General features: G+C 39.4%; 1 pseudogene; it reads right to left on the reverse strand.

The window, feature by feature from the left end:
• Positions 1 to 23,783: 23,783 nt before the first annotated feature.
• LOC149139019 (phenylcoumaran benzylic ether reductase PT1 pseudogene) lies at positions 23,784 to 24,503 on the reverse strand (annotated as a pseudogene).
• Positions 24,504 to 24,899: the final 396 nt, after the last annotated feature.

The following is a 24,899-nucleotide window of genomic DNA, read 5'->3' on the forward strand; positions in this document are numbered from 1 at the left end:
CTTATACCTATATGGACGTCCGATGCGATAAACTGGACCCGAAAGGGTTCCTTAAAGCTATTATATAAGATTTGAGATCCGCCTAAATGCATTTTCCTATGTATTTTGCATATTTTTTTTATTTAATGAAATACAAAGAAACTTGCAATATGTGATAAGACCCGAACCCGAAAGGGTTTGTTAAGGAAAATATATGAAATTTGAAGTCCGTTAAGAGCCATTTTTAATGTATTTCCAGTGTTTTTAACGTATTTCAAAATACAAATGGAATACTGGGAACAAGCCATCTGTGACTTGTGATAGCGATAAGGACGGACCCGATAGAGGAATAGACAGTGTTTAAGGACTTTTGAAGTTTGAAATAAACAGAGCTTGGCGGGATTTCATAGTGTTGCAGCGTTTTTCTGTGTAAAATAGAAAACAGTCATTGTCAGTATTTGAAAGGATTTCAATGGCCCGAAGACCCATTCCATCACAGGATAGAGACCAGGAGATAGAACGCTGGAAGGGGAAAGGCAACAATGCAACATAGCCAAACCAAGAAATGATCGTGGAGCATTGCTGACACGAGTCAGCCACCTGACAGTGCAGTACATTTACCAGAATTTGGTTACCACGTTGTTAGAAAAAGAAACCTCCGAGCTCATGCATTCCTAGTCATGGCATCAAATAGTTAAAAAGACAGAGGGGATAGATTAAGACCTCTCGAGCCTCAGAAGGCTCGAGAGCATTGTAAAAGGCCTATAAATATTTGAAAGTTCAGAGTAACAGGGGTTCAACTTTTGGAGACTGTGGATACTCTGCTCCTCTAGCTTCTCATCTTCATTCCAACAATATAAGTTTCTTTTGTTGTTACATGTTCAATTCCCATTGTCTCTTCTGTTCTAAGCTAGCACTTGAATAGGTTATTCATGTTTTCTTCTATGTCTAATGCTAGATAACTTTCATCTTATCTCTGCGTTGATAAATTAGATTTGAAAGCTTCATTTACTTCCTGTAGCTAGCCATTCATATGTGTTTATGTATGCATTTGCTGGTACAATCAGTATTCTCCATCTATCCATTGAATCTATAAACTATTGAGCATTAGTGGTCTAAAGCCTTGTAAAACTAAGGGTGTTCATGCATTTCTTGAGTGCAAACAGAGTTGAAACAACCATCTGACTTGATCCAAACCATCATCCATTCCAATAGTTCAGAGAATAATATTGAAGATTTATATGTTACCAGGTAAGCTTGAGTCACAACCTAGTAGAGCTTCCTAGAGAGATAACAGGGCCCATTAAGCCAACATAAGAGTTTTTAGCTATACTTGGTTGTGGAACTTTCCATGGCTTATTAGAGGCACTAAAATATGTTTTCTTTATATCCTCACTTCATTCCTTGAATACTTCTTTTAATATTGAAAACAATGTATAATGATTTGTTGAGTAATCCTCCTCACAAATACCACAAACTTTCAAACTGCTAAGTGGTGTTAAACAATGTAGAAAGAAAGGATGAATTTGACTTTAGCCTTAGTCAAATTAAGTAAATCTAATTTCCACATCAGTAGGACAACTTGGATGAAGTTAACTAGTGTGACATGGCTCTTTTCACTTAGTTAGTTGAGTAAATTTGAGTTAGTGGCTTGGAGTTTAGTTATGCATGTGTTGATTGCTAAATTTTAGCATATCTAGTTTAGTTATTTTCAGTTGTATTCAGCTAACTGACCTCTAACTATTGATAGAGTTAGTTGAAGGTTAGTTGTGCAGTGGGACAACAATCCAACTCAGATATTTGTTTGTTAACTAATCAATCAACCAGAAAAATCTAATGCATGCATGGAATTTGAATTCCTTAGCTGAAGTGGAGATGACACAGTAGTGTAACATGAGTTGTATACTAGTTTGAGTGTAAGGTTGTTCCATGAGTCAGGAGATTAATCCTTGGGAATTGCACAAGAAAATAAGAGGAAATTTCTATCTTTTAGGAGTTAATTTCCTAGGGAATTACGCAAGGAAATAGGGGGATAGATGAGCATATAATTAGCTAAGTGTTGGCTAGAGCTTCTCATTCAGCAAAGAGAACAATTATTATTTTGTAGGTTATGCTCAGAGAGGGAGAAAGTAATTGTAATAGTTTCTCTATTAAACTAATTAATGTAAAGGGGCTTGAGGGGGTTTTCCCAGTTGGTTTCCCCTAGAAATCACTGTGTGATTGTGGTTTTTCTTGTTGCATGTCTATGCATGTTGTTCTAAATTATGATTTCCATTCCACAGATCAGTAGAGTAGAATTATGTCTCTTGTTTTTCAGTTTGAAATCTTGAGCAGTTGCAATTTCTATCAAATTTCTACATGGTATCAGAAACTTTGAAATCAAATTAGAACCAATATTTAAAACTTGTCCCTCATGAATTTCAAATTTGTAGCTTCAGTGAAACAATTTTTCTTTAGGATTAGGAGAATGTCTTTCAATGGATTGAGATTGGAGTATGCTTTGGAGGGTGGCTCGGATTTCATATCCTGGAAGGATCGAATGGAAGCATTACTCGATGACATTGGTGTGTTAGAATATGTTAAAAATGACATTAAAAAACCCCAATAGTCTGATACAAAACAATTTTCCCAATGGAAGAAGGATGTTGCAAAGGCCAAGAGAATTCCTTTGGAAGGTGTGAAAGATCATGTGGTCTCAAATATCCATGGAAAAGAGACACCATTTTCTATGTGGAATACACTAACTGAGCTATTCGAAGATAAAATTGACGATATAATATTAGCCTTGAAAGACAAAATTTGAAACGTAAGAATGTAAAAAAATGATATTATTCCACAATATCTCTCTAGGTTCACACAGGTTCAAGATGAGCTTGGAGGGTTTGGAGTGAATGTTGTAGAAGATGACTTATTGAACCTAGCTCTTCTAGGCCTTCCAAAATCATGGCACAACTACAAAGACTCTGTAAATGGAAAGGAGAAAATATTGAATTGGGAAAGGTTGTGGTCTAATTTTGTTCAAGAAGAGTTAAGGAGAAATACCAGAGACAAAACATCATCCAGAGTAGAGGATGAAGAGAATTTTGCATTGGTTGGAAAGGGGAAGAATGGAAAAGGGAAGAAGACCCAAAGAAAACCTAAATCCAACGAAAATAATGGCAAGAAGAAAGACTTGAGCAAGATAAAATGCTTCCACTACCACAAATACAGGCATTATGCAACAAAATGTCTGCACAACAAGTCTATCAAGAAGCCTTCTTGAGGAGTTGGAGGTGAATAACTAGCTTCACAATTCGAATTAGACTTCACCCTAATAGCATGCATGGTCAACACTATCATGGGGAGTGTGTGGTACCTTAATTCTAGTGCCTCGTTCCATATCATAGGGTGCAAGGACGTTTTCAGTACTTTGGAGGAGAAGGATCTTTATATGCATATCGAAATAGGGGATGATGGGAGGTACAATGCTTCAAGAATTGGTACTATCACATTTGAGAGGGAGAAAGCCCCTCCTCTTCACCTCAAAGATGTTATGTTTGAACCTTGGTTGAAGAAGAACCTGACGTTTGTAGCAATATTGGAGGATATAGTATATGATGTCATTTTCAGTAAAGGAAAGCCTTTCTGAGACACACAACTACTGAGCAAGTGAAGCAAATTGGAAGTTGAGTGAATAACCTATACAAACTTGAGGTTGGAGATTACATTGAATTGAGTAGAAAGTCAGAAAAGGTGTAGATTTTAGATGTTGGAGATCTCTATCATAAGAGATCGGATCATTTACACCATGGTTCCTTAAAAATCATTAAGAAAATTAGCACGAGTCTCCCTAAAGGCTCCCTTGACCAACATGATGTTCGCAAGGGTTGCACACTGGGGAAATATGTCAAATACACTTTTCATGACCGAGATACTAGATTGGATGTAGTCTTAGAGCGAGTCCACTCTGATGTTTTTGGAACCTTTTCTACAGCCTCCACAACAAAACATAAGTACTATGTTATTTTTATTGATTATTTCTCTAGAAAATGTTTGATCTTCTTCATGTGGAAGAACGAAGCAGTTTTCTTAAAATTTGTTGAATTCAAAGAATTAGATGAGAAGGAGAATAGGAAGAAGGTGAAGGCTCTCAGGAGTGACAATGGATATGAATTTGTTTCAAATTCCTTCAAGGATTTATGTGCTAAAGAAGGTATTTCGAGAGAAATGATAGTACCCCATAACCCACAACATAATGGGGTAGATGAAAGGAAGAACATAAGCATAGTGGGAGCAGCAAGAGCCATGTTTCATGATTAGGAGTTTCCATTACATCTATGGGAAGAAGCATGCAATACTGTAGGCTACTTGTAGAACCAAAGTCCTCATAGAATACTTGGTATGATCACACCATAGGAATATTTCTCTTGGAGAAACCCTGATGTGTCTCATTTCAGGGTTCTTAGAGCTTCAATTTATTGTCATGTCTCTAAGGATTCGAGGAAGAAAATTGAGCCTATAGTAGAGTTGGAATTTTTTGTAGGATACATCAAAAATCCACACAATTACCAGGTGTATTTACCCTCATTGAGGATGACAGTTGTGAGGTGATATGTCAATTTCAGTGAGGGGAAGGCTATGAGATGCTCTTTGGAATGAGAGTTGAGTATCCCATTGAGCAGGAGCTTCTATTTCCAAAGGAGGAGCCTCAGGATGAGATTCAAGAGCTTGTGGAGAAGCCACATGTAGCATAGCAGACAAGAGGTAGAGTGGAGGCACTCACTCAACCAAAATCTTCTCTAAGGGGAGAAAAATACCTAGAAAAGTTGATAGATTGTTACAGGATACTAGGGAGAATGTGGGTGCCCTTAAATCATAGCGTATGTAGAGGAGGTCACCTGATAGGTACACTAGGTACATGTCTCTTATGACAGAGTGCATTGAGTCAGATCCTTCTCCATTTGAGGAAGAAATTTCTCAACATGTATGGGTTGATCCCATGATGGAAGAACTGATGGGAGCATTGAGAAGTACAAGGCCAGATTTTTGGCCAAAGGATTCTCTCAGGTAGAGGGAGTGGACTATCCAGAAAATTTTTCGCTAGTTGAAATGTATTCCTTAATCAGATCCATTCTAGCATTGGATGCATAGATGGGGTGGAAAATCCACCAAATGGATGTGAATACCTCCTTTCTCAACAATGTTGTTGAGGATTAAATTTAAATGGAGTAGAAAGAAGGATTTGAGACATATGATCAGTGTTACACAAAAATATCATCTTCATGATTATTTGCAGTCAGTATGAGTCCATCATCACTTATGCTATCCTCCTAAGCAAGTCTCAGACCTCAGCTCTTTAAGTCAAGCCTTGAAAATGAGAGAAAGACATTAAAAATCAATGTAACTCTGGTTCTGCACTTTCTCCTACTGTCACCTGCGGGCCCGCACCCTTTGTTCGTGTCAACTGCATATCTGCACGCTCTGTCTGTAAAGGGGTGGGTGCGTACCCCTGTGAAAGTCAAAAGGCGCAAAGTTTATCTTAAAAAACTCACTTTGGGTTAATTCTAGAGGTTTCTAGAAGGAATTTTGACGTGGATTGTTCGCTCTGAGTTGGTTCATGCATCCCAAAAGAGAAGGAGCTAATCCCTTGACTAAAGGAGCTATCCCTTTGAAGGAGGGCTTTATCCCTTTGAAGGAGGAGCTAGTAACCTCCCTCCATTGCACTATAAATACAGGCATTGGGGTGAGGACTAGAGAGGTTAGAAGCTGAACATTTTGAGGGTAAATGCTGGTGAAATTAAGACTCTTTGGTTGAGCTTGAGAGGAGAGATCACATACCTCTTGGTTCCATTGGAGAGTGAGTGAAACTTGTCAAAGTAGAGGAGACATCTTGTTGGACCCTGGGAGGAGCTTGTACAGCGTCAAGGCAAAGGCTGTAAAGTTCTTCTTCTTTTGAATTAATACAATCAAACTCATTTTTCTCAACAAGTATCTTATGTTATTTGTTTCATGGACTCCTTGACTTTCATGTTAAATATGTTTTATGCAATTGGTTTTTCAGGTGCTATTTAATTTGTTTGCCTTGTTTGTGTTTGCAGGTTCGCGAAAAGGAGCATTTGGATCAAAGGAGCGAGGGCATCTACAAACTTGCGTTGGACCCAAGGTAGGCCCCAAAAAACACTTGTTTGCCATTGTTTTTAAAAGCATATTTAGAGAAAGATAGTGTCTAGTTGGTTTGCTTGTCATTAGGTCTTCTTTAGATTCTAGGAAGGTCTATCTTGTCTGCAAGATCGACCCATTCCGTGTGACAAATGGCGACTCCGCTGGGGACTTGATTGTTTTCTTTGTCTATACTTTGACCTGAGAAACTGTATTTTCTGTTTCTGTTTTTGACTTGATGATTGTGGGATTGGGTGAATTTAGTTAATTTTGAGTTAGTTTTCATTTTTCATAGTTTTGGGAGAGGTACGCACCCTCTGAGTTAAGCACAGTGCGTACCTGTACGCACTTTTTCTTTGTGCACAGAGTGTGGACGCACCTGTGTAAATAGGTTGCCTGCGTACCCTGTCAAAAATTTGAAAAATTTTAAATTTTTCTTTTTTTTATCAGTTTAGAATTTGTTTATAGGTTTTAGCCATTGCCCAGACCTGCTTGTTCCCTGTCAAAAACTTTCCTTGGTTTAATTTCATTAGCATTAGGGTTTTAGGTGGGATTCCTAGGAATTTTGCTTGTTGGGTTTGTTTTTCATTTTTGGTTGTGTAGTGGCTCTGAGTTTAGAAGCCGTAGGGACCTCAGATTACCTTCGTGTCTACCAGTCTTCTTATGAGTCTGACCATTTATGAAATCCCCCCTTGTTGAGGAATCCGCTTTGAGTTTTCTCATTTCAAAATTTCGAAAAGCTTGTAGTTGAAAGTTTGGAATTTTCATTTTTAAAAAGAAAACGAAAGATTGGTTGTTTTTTTACTAATTGTGATTCTGCATAAATTAGTCCTTAGCTCACATTTAGCTAAGTAAAACATCCTCAAAAAGACGCTATAGTAAGCTTTGACTTCAAGTAGGTTTTTTATAGTTTGTAGATCTCAAAGTTAGTCATTTTCATAGTTTTTAATGTTTTATGAAAAATAGTTTTGGGTGTTTTTTGCAAAAATATAAAAAAATCTCTCTTTTGAAAAAGTTTGTTTTGTAGTGATTGATTGCTTTGAAAAGAAAAAGGAAATTTTTGTGAAATAGCTATTTGTCTCGTTTTGAGTGCTTTGGAAAGGAAAAGCTCTTCTTTTAATTTGTTTAATTGAGAAAGATTTGTGTTTACGAAGTATTTGCATTCTCAAACTCTTTCTTAGTTTAGAAGTTCATCGAAGAGAAAAGATTGTCTAAATCATCTTAGGTGCATCTTTTTAGTGATTTCGAGTCGAGTCTTTACACCACGAGTTTCATCTCCGCCACCTCTTGACTTAAACAACAACCACTAAAATTAACGCTTAAAGTAAAATTCACCTAGTAACATTTTATTTCTAGGGCTCTGATACACCAACTTAGCTTAGGCTAGTGTATTGGAGTAGGAGAGTAATTAACTCTCCAAGACAGTAAAGACAAACAAGTAGTTGTATCTTGTGGTAGGAAGAAATCCAATTGTTGCATTTATACTCTGGGAAAGCTCCTCTTAAAGGAGAAGCACGAGATCATGTCCGAACCAGTGTGGGAATCAATCCTTCCTCATTGGGAACGACGCCAAATATTCACGTATTAAAAACGGTAAACCTCGGATTAACCATTGTCGAGGAGCCTGGGGTCACTTGTTGGTAAACCTTGGATTATGTCAAGGAGCCTTCAAGGGGATTGAGCTTGCTACTCTGCCCTTGCGTGCGTATCAGATCGTAGACTGTTCCCCCAGGTGTATTTGTCTCAGTTGGTAGCCTTAGTGACCATATTCTTTAGGATTCTTCCTAAGGTGACAGTGGTGGGAAGATCCCACTGTACCTGGAGTAGACGTCGGCTAGACTCACTTGGATTTTCTTGGGGGTTCACTTCACTCAAGACGGTTAAGTGGAGGAACTTGGTCCAGTCTATTCATTAAGCAGGTTGCCGGGGTAACTGTTCCAACCGCCATTTCTGTACTGAATTCTGCGACGTTGGATTTCATCACCAACTAGTGTTTTCGGTCCGGAAAGTCACTGTTTGTGTGTGTTTGATCTCTAGATTATTTAGGCGTGTGATTCTAATTTGTTTGGTTCTTTGGAGGCTTTAGGTGGTTTTCATTGAGATTTTACTTTGTTTGCGTGTGAAGTAGTAAAAAGTTTTTAACTGTGGCTGAATTACCAAGACAGTCCCGTAGACTTCGGGGCCAGTCTCCTGAGGTTGTAACCGTGGCTGATTTACTGAGGAAGTCCCATAGACTTCGGGGCCAACCTCCTGAAGAAGTCTCGAGCCAGCTTGAAGGCTTGAAAGTCCTCGTAACTCCTAGTGGTAGTAAAGTTGGGTCACCTGAAGAAGGAGAGTCTTCATTGGTTGTACATCCTGATTACCAAACTCTAGTAACAGGCTATAATCCTGAATCTATTTCAGTTTTCGAACTTGTTGGTAGCTTTTCATCTACTAGTGATATAGGTGAAGAACCTGAGATATCTGAACCTGTTACTCCAACATCAGGGTTTGTCTGTCCAACTTTTAGTGGTCCTAATTCACCTAGGGTAGAAAGAGTAATCACCGAAAATCTTCCTTCTGGTTTGATAGCTATTGAAGAAATTGCTCCGGAAGAGGAAGTAGGCATCCTTATCCCTGAAAATCAACCTGTTATTGATCTAAGGGAGCGTGAATCAATTTTTTACAGTCCACCAAGGAGCACTACTTGGTATCTTTCTTTAACTAATTATTTGGAAAACCCAGGGTTAAGTTTTTCACCACCTCCTCCTTATCACTCAACACCTAGAGGTTTTTATACTCCTGTAAATATGTCAGGTCAGTCGTCCATGTTTACTCAATCGCCTGAATCCTTTTTGTACGGCGGTCCTTCTGTTCCCTCTGGGTATCAGTCACTTTCTGGTACTTTTGCGGGAGCATCTCCTCAACCCATTGAACAAGGGTTATTAACTGGAAACAATGGTAATAAACCGTTGAGCGTAGAGGACATTCTCATGATGTCAGGTTCTATTCCCAATTCTCAACCTCAAGGTGGCCAGTTACCGCCTGGGGGGCAACCTCAAGGTACACAATTTGCATCTGGGGGGCAACCTCAAGGACAGTATGTACCTATGGTGTAGTACGTTCCTCAAGGTCAACCCCAGACTCAATTTGTACCCCAAGGTCAACCCCAGTATCAATTCATACCTCAAGGTCAACCCCAGTATCAGTACGTGCCTCAAGGGTATCAACCCCAAGGTCAGTACTCGAACCAAGGTTTCCAACGACCCCAAGGTCAATCTTATGTTCAAGGAATGGGAAATGTACCTTTTAATTATCAAGCCTACCCTCAACTTGGTTATGGTCCCCCATATCCTCAACCTATAATGGGTCCGTACCCCGGAATGAACTTAGTGTGGGATCCATCGCAAACTCAACAGGTGTTGCAGCCAAATGTACAGTTGTCATCTCAAACTGGACAACCCTTAGTTTCTGGTACACCCCAGCAACCAGTCCAGTCTAACATTCAAACTTCTGTACCTTCGGTAGTTTCTCAGTCTGGGCCTATTGCGCCTCGTACTCCATCTCAAACGACTGCTGCAACTGCCGCAACATCTGTTCAATCTACCCCACTAACTTCTGGAGTATCGACAGCTCCGGTTTCTACTGTTCCTGTATCTACTCCTCAGACATCTTTACCACCGCCTGGATCCACGATTCAAACTACGGTTCAGATGCGTGTAGGACAACCTGGTTTAAGTACGGTTGTCACAAGTCAACCACAATTCACTTATCAACCGTACCAGGGACAGTACCAATTCGGTCCTGCTGTGCAGCAGCCAGTTTATCAGTATCAACCGTATCCTGGGTACACTTATCAACAACCTCAACAACCCCAGTACGGTCCGGTTAATCCTGGTTTTCCAGGAGGATACAATATCTCGAATGCGATTCCTATTCCTAGTTATCCTGGATATCCTCCTCCTGGGGCTGGTCTCATGACCCAGAGTTTTAGGGATCCTAATCGGCAGTTACCGTTTAACGCAACTTTGGACTTACCTGATTTGTCGCGCCTAACGAACGATCCGATTAATTATCTTCCGTTTTGGCCGCAAATGCCGAATAAGTTGCCCAGTGACATTCCCAAGTTCGAAGGTAAATCAGGAGAGGACCCATCGAACCATGTGATGGCTTACCACCTCTGGTGTGCATCTAACTCCATCTCAGATGATTCGATCCGTCTTAGACTTTTCCAGCGCACTCTGATTGGTCTCATGGCCAAGTGGTACATTGAGTTACCGCGAGGCTCTTTTTATAATTTTAGTCAGTTAGCTACCTCGTTTTTAACACACTTTCAGTTGCCAGTCAGATATAACAATGGCACGGAACTACTAACTTCGTTAAAGCAATCGACGTCCACTTATATTTCCGATCATATTCATGAATGGAGACGTAGACGGCGTTTAGTGAAGGTATTTATTCCGGATCAAATTTTGGCTGAGTGGTTTGTAAAATCTTTTTTGCCAAAGATCACTGAAGATGTTGCTAAAGCCGGAGTTGTTATTGAGGAGCAAGTAATTGCTCAAGCACAGTACCTTGACATAGTCTATACTCAGTCAGGTAAGTTACACGAAAAGATCCCCGATCTTCCCAAGTCAAATCAAATCGCTGCATCTCCTTCGGGATCTCATGCCGCTGACGGTATGATTGGTACAGTTAACACTAAAAGTAAAAAGAAGTCTTCCAAGAATTCTTCTCCTATCATAACCTTGCCTGATTCCCCAACAGGAGATTCTTCTGCAGAAATTTCCGCCGATATTCACGTTGTAGAGTCATCTACAGCTAAATCAAAATCCGGTGGGAAGAAGAAAGGAAAGAAGAAGAATAAAATGGACAAAAGTTCAAAGGAGAAATCTGAAAAGGCGGAATCCAATGATGAAAAACGCAAACATCGTTATCCATGTCTCATTTGTGACGAAGAACATTTTACAAGAGACTGCCCTCATCGAGCAGAGGTTGCGAGGATCGTCAAAGGTTCCCAAACTCCTGTTGTTTTGAAGAATCCATTTCCAAGTCAAGATAGCAAGATGATAGGTTCTTCCTCAAATGCCAATGAGGAACCCATATTGATGATGTCCCATGTAAGGATTGCGACTCGATCGCAAGATTATGGTAGTAAAAGTCCTGTTGATGGTAAAGAAGCATAATCTTCTCATTCTAATCCATCAACCTCAGCTCCCGGTTCCGATCCACTACAGATCGAGAAACCTAACCCAGACTTAGTAATCAAACCACCCGCCAAGGGTATACTTCGAAAGTCTGCTTTCAATCCACATGCGAGAGCGGCTCAGAATTATAACATTGTTGAGGATTTAGCTATTTCACCCTCAGTAATGTCGGCTTTGGAAGTGCTGCAATCATGTCCAGCACAGCGTAAATTACTTTTGTCGGCTATAGGAGCTGTTGATGTTCAAGACCCGAACCTAATAATTTTCGATCTAGAAAATAGTACACCATGTTTGCCCCATCAAATGGCTTTCCAGATCCCAGTGATAGTCAAAAACAGGCCTATTCATCGGACTGTAATTGATGAGGGCGCCTCAACATGTATTATGTCGATACAGTGTTGGAGATCGCTTGGTTCTCCTTCACTAAATCAATCCCCGATGATTCTTAAGGCCTTTGATGGCCGTGGGTTTCATCCTTTTGGCATTCTACAGGATTTACCTATAGGGGTTGAAGGAAAAACCATTAATCTAGATGTGGAGGTGGTTGATGCCCCTCTAGATTACAACCTTCTCTTGGGTTGAAGTTGGTCTTACGCTATGACAGCAGTCGTATCATCGGTCTTTCGAGTAATAAAGTTTCCACATAATGGAAAGATCGTAACAATAGACCAGCTGGCTTACTTTTCATCCGACCCAGCCTCTTCGGAGAGTATTCAACATGTCGGTAAAACGACTATCCCATATAAGGATGTTGGAGTAGGATTAGTTAAAGATGTCGGTTTACTGGGAACTTTTCCTTTTCCTCCAATCAACGCATCATCTTCATTTTCAACCATTCATATGATTACATCAGACACTATTTTTTATGATGATCCTTGGATCGTTCCTTCTGAATCTGAAATAGACTCATTTGGTAATTCCATGCCTTTGAGTCCATATGAAATTGCCTATGAAGCCGTGCAGTCTTTTGCCGACCCGTGTTCAACCGAAAATGACTTAATGAATGTGGTCTGTGAGGAATCACTTTTCACATCAACCTCAGATTTAACTACATTTTCTGAACTTGTTCACTCTGATGAGCAAATTCGTGAAATCCTATGTGTAGATGATTTGCCATGGGAAGATCTCCATCACAGATCTTCGTTTTTACCTGAGGATGATCGTTTTGAAAATGATTTCTCATCAATCTTTACGACTGAATATGTCAATGAACCTCATAATCCAATGAAACATCCCGATTCAGAGTTAAATTTGGGAAACATCTCTCGAACTATTCCCATTGACATTTCGGTTAAGCCCGAAATTGTTGAGAACATTCATATAGGTGCCTCGTGTACAGATGACGAAATTCAATTATATAAGGCCCTATTTCAAGAATTCCGCGACGTGTTTGCCTGGTCCTATGAGGAAATGCCAGGAATTGATCTCACGATTGTTGTTCATGAGATCAAGACTTACCCAAATGCTAAACCCGTTCGGCAACGTTTGCGTCAGATTCACCCACAAAAAGCTGCTGCAATTAAAGCAGAAGTTGAAAAACTGTTGAAAGCAGGTTTCATTTATCCGATCCCGCTAACGGATTGGGTATCGAATATTGTTCCGGTTAACAAAAAACAGGGAACAATAAGAATATGCATCGACTATAGGGACATTAATCGAGCCTGTCCAAAGGACAACTACCCAACTCCCTATATCGATCAAATCATTGATGATTGTGCCGGCAGCGAAATATTTTCCTTTATGGACGGTTTTTCCGGATACAATCAAATCAACATTCTACCTGCCGATCAACCAAAAACAGCTTTCATTTGTCCATGGGGGACATTTGCTTATTGCAAATTACCTTTTGGGCTTAAGAATGCCGGAGCAACTTTTCAAAGGGCGATGTCTTATGCGTTTCATGACATCAAGCACATTGTGCAACCGTATCTCGATGACTTGCCTGCTCATTCATTACATCGAGCTGACTACCTCGTCCATTTATGAGCAATCTTTATGAGGTGTAGGCATTATCGAATTCGGTTGAACCCACACAAATGTGTCTTCTGTATAGAAACGGGTCGATTGCTGGGGTTTGTTGTTTCAAAAGCCGACATTCGCGTTGATCCCTCGAAGGTCGAAGCTATCATCAATTTGCCTCCTCCTTCGAGTATTCGCCAACTCCAAAGTTTGCAAGGGAAAGAAAACTTTTTACGACGATTCATTCCTAACTACGCCGAGGTTACAAAGGGTTTTACCCGGTTGTTGAAACAGAGTACTTCATTCTATTGGGATGAGATAGCTCAGAAATCTTTTGATGCACTAAAACACGCGTTGACCCATGCACCGTTGTTGCATCCTCCCAACTACAACCAGGATTACTTCTTGTATCTCGCCGCCTCCCATTCTACTATTGGAATGGTCTTAGTTCAGGAAGATGAATTCGGAACGGAACATGTGATATATTACCTTAGTCGAACATTAAATCCAACTGAGCTAAAATACTCACATGTGGAGAAATTGGCATTGGCAGTCGTTCAAGCTGTCCAACATTTTCGTCACTACATTTTACTACGTAAAACTACGGTGATTTCGGATTGCAACCCTATGATCTACATTTTGACCAAACAATTTCTAGGGGGCAAGTACTCTAAATGGATCGTTATCCTACAGGAGTTCGACTTGGAGTTTGAGAAATCTAAGTCTAATAAATCTTTAGTTTTTGCAGAGTTAATGTGTGATTTCCTGCGTGCTGACACAGAAACTGTGGCAGAGGAGCCCATTGCGGACGAATCTTTGTTTCTAATCAGCACTTTAGATCCGTGGTATGGGGATATCATCGTCTATCTCCAGACCCAATCCTTTTGACCAGAAATTTCAAGGTCAGAATGTCGGAAAATTCGCTTCCAGTCCCAACAATTCAAAATTATTGGAGATACTCTTTATCGCCGAGGGGCGGACTCTGTTTTTCGACACTGCTTAACTCACGAGGAAGCTGAAAGGGTTCTAAATGATTGTCACTCTGGAGCGTGTGGAGGTCATATGTCTGGGTATGCCACAGCCCAAAAGATATTGCGCGCTGTCTACTTTTGGCCGTCATTGTTTAAAGATTGTATTACAGTGGTCCGAAAATGCCACAACTGCCAAATTTTTGATCGTAAGATGCGCGCTCCACCTGCTCCTCTCCACCCTATAATTTCCGTTGGTCCTTTTGCCAAATGGGGTATCGATTTTATTACATGTAACCCTCACTCGGCCAGGGGGCATGCGTATATCATCCTTGCGGTAGATTATTTTACCAAGTGAGCCGAGGCGATGCCTACATTCGAGGCAGACGGCAAGACAGCTGCAATTTTCGTGTTCAATCATATAATTGCTAGTTTTGGTGTCCCACAAGCAATAATCACTGATCATGGGCGTCATTTTCGAAACGTTATGATGACCGAACTTACAGGCCAGCTTGGTTTACGTCACGATAGTTCAACTCCTTATTATCCACAAGCGAATGGTCTGGTTGAGTCCATCAACAAAGTTTTAGTTATCATGATCCAACGAATCATTGGGATTCATCGGTCAAATTGGCACAACATGCTATTTTCAGCGCTTTGGGCGTACCGAACTTCAGTAAAAACATCAACAGGGTTCACTCCTTTCCAACTAGTCTATGGTTTGGAAGCTGTGTTACCCATTGAGTGCGAAATCCCGTCACTGCAAATGGCCATCAAGTTACTTCCAGCTACTTCCGAAGAGGAAAAACATTTGTTATACTTAGCTCAATTAGATGAGAATCGACGTGATGCTGCATTGGCGATCGAGACTCACGCAAAACGTATGAAAGCTCAGTATGATCGGAATGTGACCCCTCAAATTTTTTCAGAAGGAGACCTAGTGTTATTGTATGATCAAGCTAATGATAAATTAGGCGCTGGGAAATTCGTTCCTATGTGGCATGGTCCCTATATTGTTAAGCGAAAGCTAGCAAAAGGGGCCTATGAATTGGTAGACTTTGATGGGGACTCTTTGGGTAAACCCAAAAATGGCCTTTACTTGAAGAGGTACTATGCTTAAAAGAATGGGGTATGGAGATTTTTAGTTAGGATAGTTTTTCTTTCTAGCTGGTGTTTTTTAGTTTACAAAGTGTGCTTAGTTTAGAGAGTGTTTTTCCGTCATTATTCCTGCTTATCTTGGTTTTACTCTCGATATTGCAGATGTCGATGCCTCTCCAAACATACATTGGATTTGCTGATGGTGCTTTTCGTAATACATGGAACATCTCTTCCGCAGCTTAGGTTATCTATTCGCCCTCTGACGAGTTAGTTTCTATGCATGGGGTAAGCCTCGGTCAAACAACAAACAACATTGCAGAGTACAGTGCAGTGATTGAGTTATTGTCTGAATCTATTTCATTTGGGATTCGGAGTTTGATAGTGAGGTTAGATTCTGAACTCGTTGTGTTACAGCTTAATAGAGTGTATGCCATTAGAAATCCAGTGTTATTAAGATTATTTTTGAGAGTGCGTCTCTTGGAACGTGAGTTTGATTATATTGAATATCAACATATTCCAAGGTCTTTAAATACATTAGCAGATGCAATTGCTTCTCGAATGTTAAATAGACATTTGCAATAATCATACATGTAAATTTAAAACCATTCCATAAACATGATTTACAAGATAAGCCGGTAATAGTGATATATATATATATAAAGAAGAGTGTGTCAAAAACACATCGTCTTCGATCATAGGTTGAAAAACACCTTAGGATCGGCAAAAATGATAAGTACAAAAAACAAAAATGTCACATGTGCCCACAAAAGGCGATCATCCTATCACTGGTGATGATCTCTATAAGAAACCACTACCCGGGCCACCTTGCAAAGGAACCTCCTAAAAGGTCCCGGGACCCCAATCACATAACGCTGAAGTCGACGAGGAATGTCATCTATAGTGGTCTCCAGAATGTCTCCTGTCAAACGCTCGAGATGACCCTCCAAGTCGGCCAAAATCTCTGTTGATTCGTCCTGTGGGGCTGGCACGGGTGCAACTGGTTGTTTCCTCTCGAAAGGCCGGAGAGCGGCTGGTCGTTGTGGACCCACATCTGCATTTTGAAACTTTTACTATCAGTTTTGGGATGATAGAAAAATAATAAAAAAATTAAAATAGGAAAATGTTGAAAAGGATTTTACCTGAGTCATCCCACTGCTCTCCTGGTGGAAGAGCCATGTCTAGGTCACCACGAAAATCCATCCCAGCGTAAGGGAAGTCCTGAATGGAAAAGACCTGGTTTTCCAACCATTGGAAATACTCAGGTTTGAACCGAGCAACTTCTGTCCTCTCGTCCGGGTAACGGGCCATGACTGCGACCCATCGCATCAATTTGGGCTCTCGAGGAAGCCCAGCTCCAACAGTAAGGTGTTGTGGGATCAGCATAGGAACCCTCTCCAGGCCAAAACTCATGACCAAAGCCCCATAACCAAAGGTCTTTAGTCGTCCGCTCTTGGCCCTGGTCAGTTGGACTTTCACATTGGCCAGCACAGCATTGCACCAGTTGAAGACGGTGCCTCGAAAGCAATCAACTGCCATACGCATCTGGGATCTGGTGGCAATATGTAATGCGGCAGCTTCGCAAAGTCTGGTGACAGTAAATGCAATCACCATGAGCTCAGGACGAGATATGGTCTTTATGTCTATCCCTTTGTCTTTAGCCTGGCTATTGCAGTACTCTAGCCGGAGGCTATCGACAGACTGGCCACCTGGCCTAGTCCCGAATAGAGTCAAGTCTTCGCCTGTCTTAGGCAAACCAGTCAAGAAATAAATGTCCTCCGGCTCGATTTCGAGCCGGTGCCCACCAATGAAAAAACACTGGTCCTGTATGCTCCATCTATCAACCAGCCACTGTAAGAAATCCACCTGAGCCCTCATGCCAGGAGTGGTCCAGAATTTGTACAATCCGCACGCCCTCAAAGCATCAAGTGAAGGCTGATGATTCCATGTGGCAATATCCACGTCCTCATGCTCTCGTTCACGCCAATCTAGCATGATATACTCTCTTCATCAAGTATAAAGATTAATTAAATTGCTAGAAAACATTTTGATTGGTCCATTTTTGAGAAATTTTGGGTTCAAAACCCTTACGGCGGGGTAAGCACCCTCCGAGTTAGACACAGTGCATGGGTACGCACTTTGTCTACACAGAAGGTGCGGACCCCGAGCTTTTTCCCAATGGAGAAAAAGTTGGGGTCTGCGGGTCCGCAATGGTAAACCTGCAGACCCCCGCGCGCGGGTTTTGCGCCTAAAAGCCCTCCCAAAAAATGAAATGAAGGACTAAATCAAAAAACTAAACAGTTGAAAATGAAGAGTAGGATGATGTGGATTACCTGAGAAGACGGCGCTCGATTCCGACGGTTGGATTTTCCACAATCTTCACGGGAAGTTTTCTAAGCAAAAGCACTATTTTCTCACCCAAACTCGAACGGTAAAAATGAATTGACAAAGGCCCTTTTTATAAGTTTTTTGATTAAATAAATCACAAATTTGTTTATGTTTCACTTTGAAAAGGTATTTTGCAATGCTTTTATCTATTTCAAACAGATATGAGTAATGTTTGTGTTTTTGTGCAGAATATAGGATTATTCAGGCGAAATCTATCATTTTCAACGAAAAAACAAGTAGAGTCATCTTTAAGCCCTTTTCTGACTCCTAAAATATGAAAAGATTACCGAGCGTTTCTTTTACACTCGTTAAAACGGAATTAAAAGACGGTCCACTTACAGCTCTTTTCCGACCGTAAAAACATGAAAAGATTGCCGGATTTTTGTCGTTTCGAATTCAATATTGGTTATAAAACGACGTATCGTTGATCGCTTTTTTACTTTTTCGAATCAATGACACTAATAACGAAAAGTACTCCTTAGTCGTAAAAGATCAAGCGGTTCTCTCAAGTATTATTTTATACTTTTTCGGGTTTGGGAGACACAAATTTACGAAAAAGGTCAACCCTGGAGTCTTCTTAAGTTTTTTCAGACTCTTTAAAATTGAAAAATGCCGAGTTTCTCCTATACTGGACTTGTTAAAATTTCACAGTAAAGGACCTGTTCAATTACAAACAGGAATGAACCACTCCTTCTTAGGGTTCGGATCTAAACTAAGTTGGACTCATCTGAAAGATGAGCTTATAATCAAGCAAATGTTATCCTCCTCAAGCTTGTCAAAAATAAAGAGGTACTTGCCAGAAATGGTGGGGGGAAAGAGAGGAAAATGAGTCTGTTTGTCATACTTTGTAACCACTCTTGAACACGACACTTTTATTCACCTGGGTTGGGAAATCCTTTGCCTAACAGTTGATCAAACCACATTGAAAGTCTTCAGCCGGTTTCTGGGTATTAACTTTGGGTCAATTGTCGCCAAACCATCTGTCGTGTCGTTATGTGTTCAAGAGGTCACTGCCAATAAGCCATTCATCTGCAAAATATCTGTCATCCATCTTGACCATCCCTGAGTCAGTCCTTGCAACTAAATTTCTTCAACTTGATCTATGATTTCGTGTTGTGGGTGTCTAGTCAATTTAACGTCTTAAATTGCTCTACATAAATTATCAATCCGGGTATCGTAAACTGATGAAGTGTGGTGCACCATATGTGCTTAGTTAACCTTTCTCTTACTTCGTTGTTTTATAGTTTATGTTGTTTTTGGGGTTTTGTTCTTGTTGGTTTTCTAAAGTGTTTAATGCAACTTAAAACATGTTATTGATGGAGTTAGTATTTAAACAAAAGTGTAAATATACAACTAGTTCAATCGAAATAAAATGCAATAATCAAATAATGAGAGAATGACTATGAGACCCAGTATCCTTGCTGCTTCAGCAAAAGGACAAGATGATTCTATCACGTCATTAGTTCATTAAAAGGCTATGTGCATCACTAATCTACAATCAACTTGAAAGCAATTTATGTACAGCTAATATACATGGTGAAATAAAATGCAAAAATAAAATGACAACTATACAAGGCAGGGGCCCCCTCTACCACCTATGAAATCAAATGCTTAAAGGAAAATAAAGACATGAAATAAAGGACTAATGACATTGGCCTAGTATCTCTGCTGCTGATTTAAAATGAAAATGAAATGTGAAATCTAAGTGTCACTACATAAAGGAGACAAATCACACTACTTTAACCTTTTCTTAACCTTTTTGCCTTCCAGCTAGATTTATCATGTGAGAACAGTTATGAACAAGTCAGCAATGTGAGTCTTAAAGCAAACTAAACCAAGCTGTACTAAGTGATATTTTGGCTCCAATAAAGTTATTTGATTATGGAAAAAGAACCATCAATAGATGAACAACTTGATATCTAAGAGCAGAAAGTAAAGTGCAAGTTAAAGAAATGATACTGATGAAAATCAAACTGCAGAAAAATAAAGGTCAGCAATATAGACAAGATGATCACACATGCCACTAGTTATGAAATCAAAGCAAAATTGAACACACTTGCATGAATTAAAATTGCATGAATGAAAAATCTAATCTACCTTACATTCTACAAAGCAATATTTACAAAATGAAATCTACTCTACCTTACATCCTAATGTGCTCCATGACATCTACTTCACATCTCCTTCCATGTTGAGAACATCAAAGCTTTATTCAATTTCTTCAAAAGTACAAAGTACAACAAAGTTCTCCAAAGCTTTCAAAAGCCATCAAGGAAGAACTACAAAACAAGCTTAAGCTAAAATAGACTAAAAAGACTAAAAAGACTAACAAATGAAGGAGAGAGATCTCCTATTTATACAAAAAGATGAGAAGCCATCTCATTAATGAGAGTCCATGAATCTCTCCCTCTACTCTAGAGTCCTAATCAAAATAGGAACTGATAAGACACATGTTTTCTTAGAGTTACAATATAATTAGGAGATGTGACACATATCCTCATGACCCCATGATTCTTTCCAACCAAATTCGAATTTGGCCTTGGGGTGCCACATAAGGGTCTTCTAGAAGCCTCCTTTCAACCTACACATGTCAACAATCTCAACCCATTTGTTAGGTATAAGCATATGCACATTATTTTCTAATGTTTAACCACAAATTCACTTAAAAGGCTTAGAAATAATAAAGATTGGAAAAACATAAAGGTGGCCCAATGATAATGAAAGTGGGATGAATGTGGTGACATAGTAGTGAAATGGAGGTGATATAATGGACATAATAGTGAAAGTGTAATGGAAATGAATGACATTTTCAAGGCTCAACATACCCCCCAACTGAAGCTATTGCATGTCCTCATGCAATATATATTACATTAATTCTTTTGATCCTTGAGCTTTGGCTTAACTTTGCATGATATCATTTGATAACTTCATATTTCTGCAAAGTGTTTTACTTGAATTGCAACATGGTTGGTTCTTGTGTTACAACCATTTTTTTTCTTTGTTGTTGCCTTCTACTTTGATCTTTGAACTTTGCATAATGATATTTTGATTATTGTTGAAAAGTATATCTTTATTGGATTGCATGATGGTTGGTTCTTGTGTGACAACCATGATTTTGTTTGTATCCAATTTATCCTTTAAGAACTTTTTCAAAAGCCATTGTATGCTCATAATAGAAATGTAATAATTAATATATGTTGGAAGTATGTGAGCTCCTAAATATGATATGGACATGGCAAGATATGAATGTGAATGTATTCCCCCCCGAACTGATGGTATTGGCAATTTTATGAAATGAGGAAGAGAAATGTTTTTCCAACAATTATCATTCTAACTTTTATGGAATTCTATGGTCAAAAGTTAGAAAATGACGTACCTTCACTTACCCTTTGGAATGGATGAGTTGTATGTGTGGTGGCTGAAAATTTCTGATCATATTCTTCTTCAGGTGGCTGAACAAGAGGAGTCATGGATAGAGAGATAAGATGATTTTTATTGCTTCTACTAAAACTTGCTGAATCTGCTCCAAAATGCTGAAAATAATAGTCTTCATGTCTTCAAAACTCATTGGCACAATTCCTACTATGTGAAAAGATGTTCTGATGTCGAACATAGTAGGAAATTGTTGGCTTAGTGGCCATTAATGGATGCCACTAGTCAACACGAGAACTCTCACCATTGATGACAATGAGAGTCAAGATGCCCAAACACATCTTGCTAGGTACGAATGAATTTGCTGATGTCGAGTCACCTAGAAGATCTAACGAACAAGGGACATTAATGTATTCCCATTGTTTGTCAGCATGAGGACTTCCCATTAAGGCATGCAAGCCTCAAGGTGTTTTTACAAAGAAATTAGACTCAAAGGACTATGGACTCAATAATTTGCATTGAAGCAGGGCTTATTTGCGGAATGAAAATGACAAGGAATGGAAAATGAAAATGGAAGATGGCAATGGAGAGTAGAAATGGAAATGGGCAATAAGCATATGAATGAGCCTCTTGCTTTTATTTGTGGGTTATGAATGGACAAAAAGAGATGGAAAGTGTATGTGAATGTAAATGGAAAATATGGAGTGGAATGAGGTGAATGGTTTATTATAAAGTATAGATGTGATGGATGAATGTGATGGAGACAATAGTATCTGAAATTTTTTCAAGTGTTTGGATCTGATTTTGCATCAGCATATTTCCTCTTTGTTGCTGATCATCCTCTTATGAAACAAATTGGTCTCTTAGAGAGACACCATTCTCTTGTAGTCATTTGTCCTTCCTCCTGGAACCTGCAAAAAAACTAATACTTCTTCTGCAATGGAAGGTAAGATTATCAAAGGAGAGAGATGGCCAATCTCTCTAGTTATGATATTTACACACAAAACTAAGAATTTGTATTAATGAAACAAGTTCTCAAAGGAAAAATCAAAAGAATTTATACCTGATTTGGAATTAGTGCCTCAAGTTGATGTTGCTTCTTTTCAGCAATTTATTTCATTATTTGCCATTTCAAACTCTAATGATAGATTTCTCATTATATAGATCTTGTTGAGATCTTTCCAATGGTACTTAAATCATCAAAATCTGATTTTGTATGAAAAAGTTAGGCTGATTTGAACAATGAGGTTTTTCTGGCTGCGGAATTGGAGAACAGCTGCGGAATTGGACTTTAGATGCGGAATGTGCACAGTTTCTGTAGCTAAAAATCTTGAATACAAAGTTAGTCATTCATCTTTCATCATCAGTCCAAAATTAATCAATACCTTCAGAAAAGTGAGCAAATAACTTGTTCATTTCATTGATTCAAAATTATTGTTTTTTTTCTTGACATGTAGCGACTTAGTGTGGCGACTCAGTGTGGCAACTTTGTGATAACACTCAACTTGACTTCCTTTTGATCGGGGTCTTTTTCATCAAATTTGATCGAATGAATAGGACACCATCCATGTACCAACATTCCCCCAGCTACCCATGTGACTTGTTTTGCTTGATGACACCTGCAACCTAGAGTTTAACAAAACAGCTGCGGAAAGTGGCTAAAACAGTCGATCATCAATTTTGAAAAAAAAAAATTCTCCATAAATATCGGAAATTTATTAATAATACCCAAAACCTTTTACAACAAAAACCTCAGATCATATCAGAGGATCATATGACAAAAAGTCCATAACAAAATTATTTTGATCCTTTGGAGTCCAAATCCTAATGTTTTGTTGTTTTTTTTCTTTGTGACATGAATTTCCTATATGGGAAGATGACCGCATCATTCTCTGCTCTCTCAAGGGCAGCAACAGCAGAGTATATCCATGCAGCACTCGCAGGTTTCGTAAGCAGCACATGGTGAATAGGCAGGCATACAAACAGCCTTTCTCCTCATGGCACTTCTGAACATGTTCATAGTAAGTCATTCTTGAGCACTTGGTGGAGCATACATTTTCACCCCTAAATCACAATAAACGCAGAATGCAATAAAGAAATTGACACAAGTGGTGTATACTGATCCGGACTTTTAGGACGAGTAATCTGAAATGCGAGGGAATCCTTCATTTCCCTGAGTTCTTCAAACATGATTTTCTCCCAACATTTAACCGACAGCGACTTCATGGGATTTAATGGCAGAGAGTCGTGTTCAATTGGAACACGTCTCTAAACAGGTTTGAATTGAATAAGATGGAAGGCGTGTAATTGGTTTTAGATGCCAGCATGCAGTTGATCCTAATTAGAATTCCTTCCATCGGGCACGCAGAGTTGAATCACGCATTCAAACTATCAGTTAATCAATTCAAATCCAGTTTTTTTTTTCACGCGGCGGCAAAAAAGAGGCTCCAAAGAACCGAAGATTTCTCCCATACCGCCACGAATTTCCTCAAAAGGTTTCTGGGTTATCTAATTAACCCACCTGGAAAAAAAACCCTTGTTTTATTTTTTCTAAATTTGTCTTTTTTTGGTCAAATAAAATGTTTGAAGTTTGACGTTTTTTCTGTTGTTTACGCATTTTTCCTGAGTTAACCATTCTATGTTCTGCATTCTTTCTGAGTTGATGTTTTTATTGCTGCATTCATTTTTCTTGTTTGATCTACTGTTCTGCAGGAAGTCTCAAGTATAAGGTCTTGTTCAGAGTTCTGGGATCGTCCACTGCCCTGATTGTGTATGTTCCAATGTCTTCCTCCTTCACATACACAGCTTTAACATTTCCATCTCCAAAAATGACTACTTTATCCCTTGGAGGAGCTGTAAGGCCAGCCTGTGACAGTGTCGGAAGGAAATAACCAGCAAAAAAGTTGCTGGAGACATATGTATAAGGGATGCCCGCTGCCTCGATTGCCCTACGGATTTTGACTTTCAGCTCAAATGCACTCTTGGCAGGCTCCACTGCATGGACGTTATCAACATCATTCCCAAACTCAGATGGCAAAAACCTCTTGATGGTTCCAACTTCTTTAATTGCTTGGATAATATTCAACTGATTGGTTGTCTGTTCTCCTCCTACTGTGGAGATTACCACATCCACCTTCTTCAATGCCTCCACAAGGCTTGCATGATCCTCTAATGATCCATTGAGTATGTTAGCTCCTGAAGACTTGAAAGAGTCCAGAAGCTGGGCTCTCTCAGGCTTAGCAGAAGCCGGTGAGTCTCGGACGAGAAGGAAGGTGGGGTGGCCAAGAGCAATGCTGGCATTGGCGACATGACGACCAATGTAGCCTGTTGCTCCAATTATCAAAATTCGGCTGATGCTTCCCATGTCTACTTTCAAATTCTAACTGTTCTGCAACAAGATAACGACAAGTGCAGTGGGGAATATAAACTCACTTCTATATGCATGTGAATTTTTGAATTTTTATATTGCTTAATCATACCTGCATTTTCATTTTATTGCACTAACATCTTGACTGTAAATATGAAAAACAGAGTGGTGGCTGCAGAAACTGATTACAGCTGCGGAAACCAGTATCAGCTGTGAAAACCAGTATCAGCTGCGGAAACTTGGCACAACAACCACTTAGCTAAATAGAGATAGTTAGGCAATATTAATGGAAATGATCATGGGGAAATAACTTTTATTGATGAAATGGATGGCATGGAGTGAAAATGGAAATGAAATGAAGTTTATTTTTTTTTCTCTTCTCCTTTTTTTTTTTTTTTTTTTTTTTTTCTTGAATCAATTGAAGTGATGAAGTTTATTTTGTCTCCT

The sequence above is a fragment of the Pinus tabuliformis genome, chromosome X, assembly GCF_031772625.1.
Source record: "Pinus tabuliformis cultivar Carrire ecotype Pingquan chromosome X, CPIR1, whole genome shotgun sequence".
Taxonomy (NCBI): Eukaryota; Viridiplantae; Streptophyta; class Pinopsida; order Pinales; family Pinaceae; genus Pinus; species Pinus tabuliformis.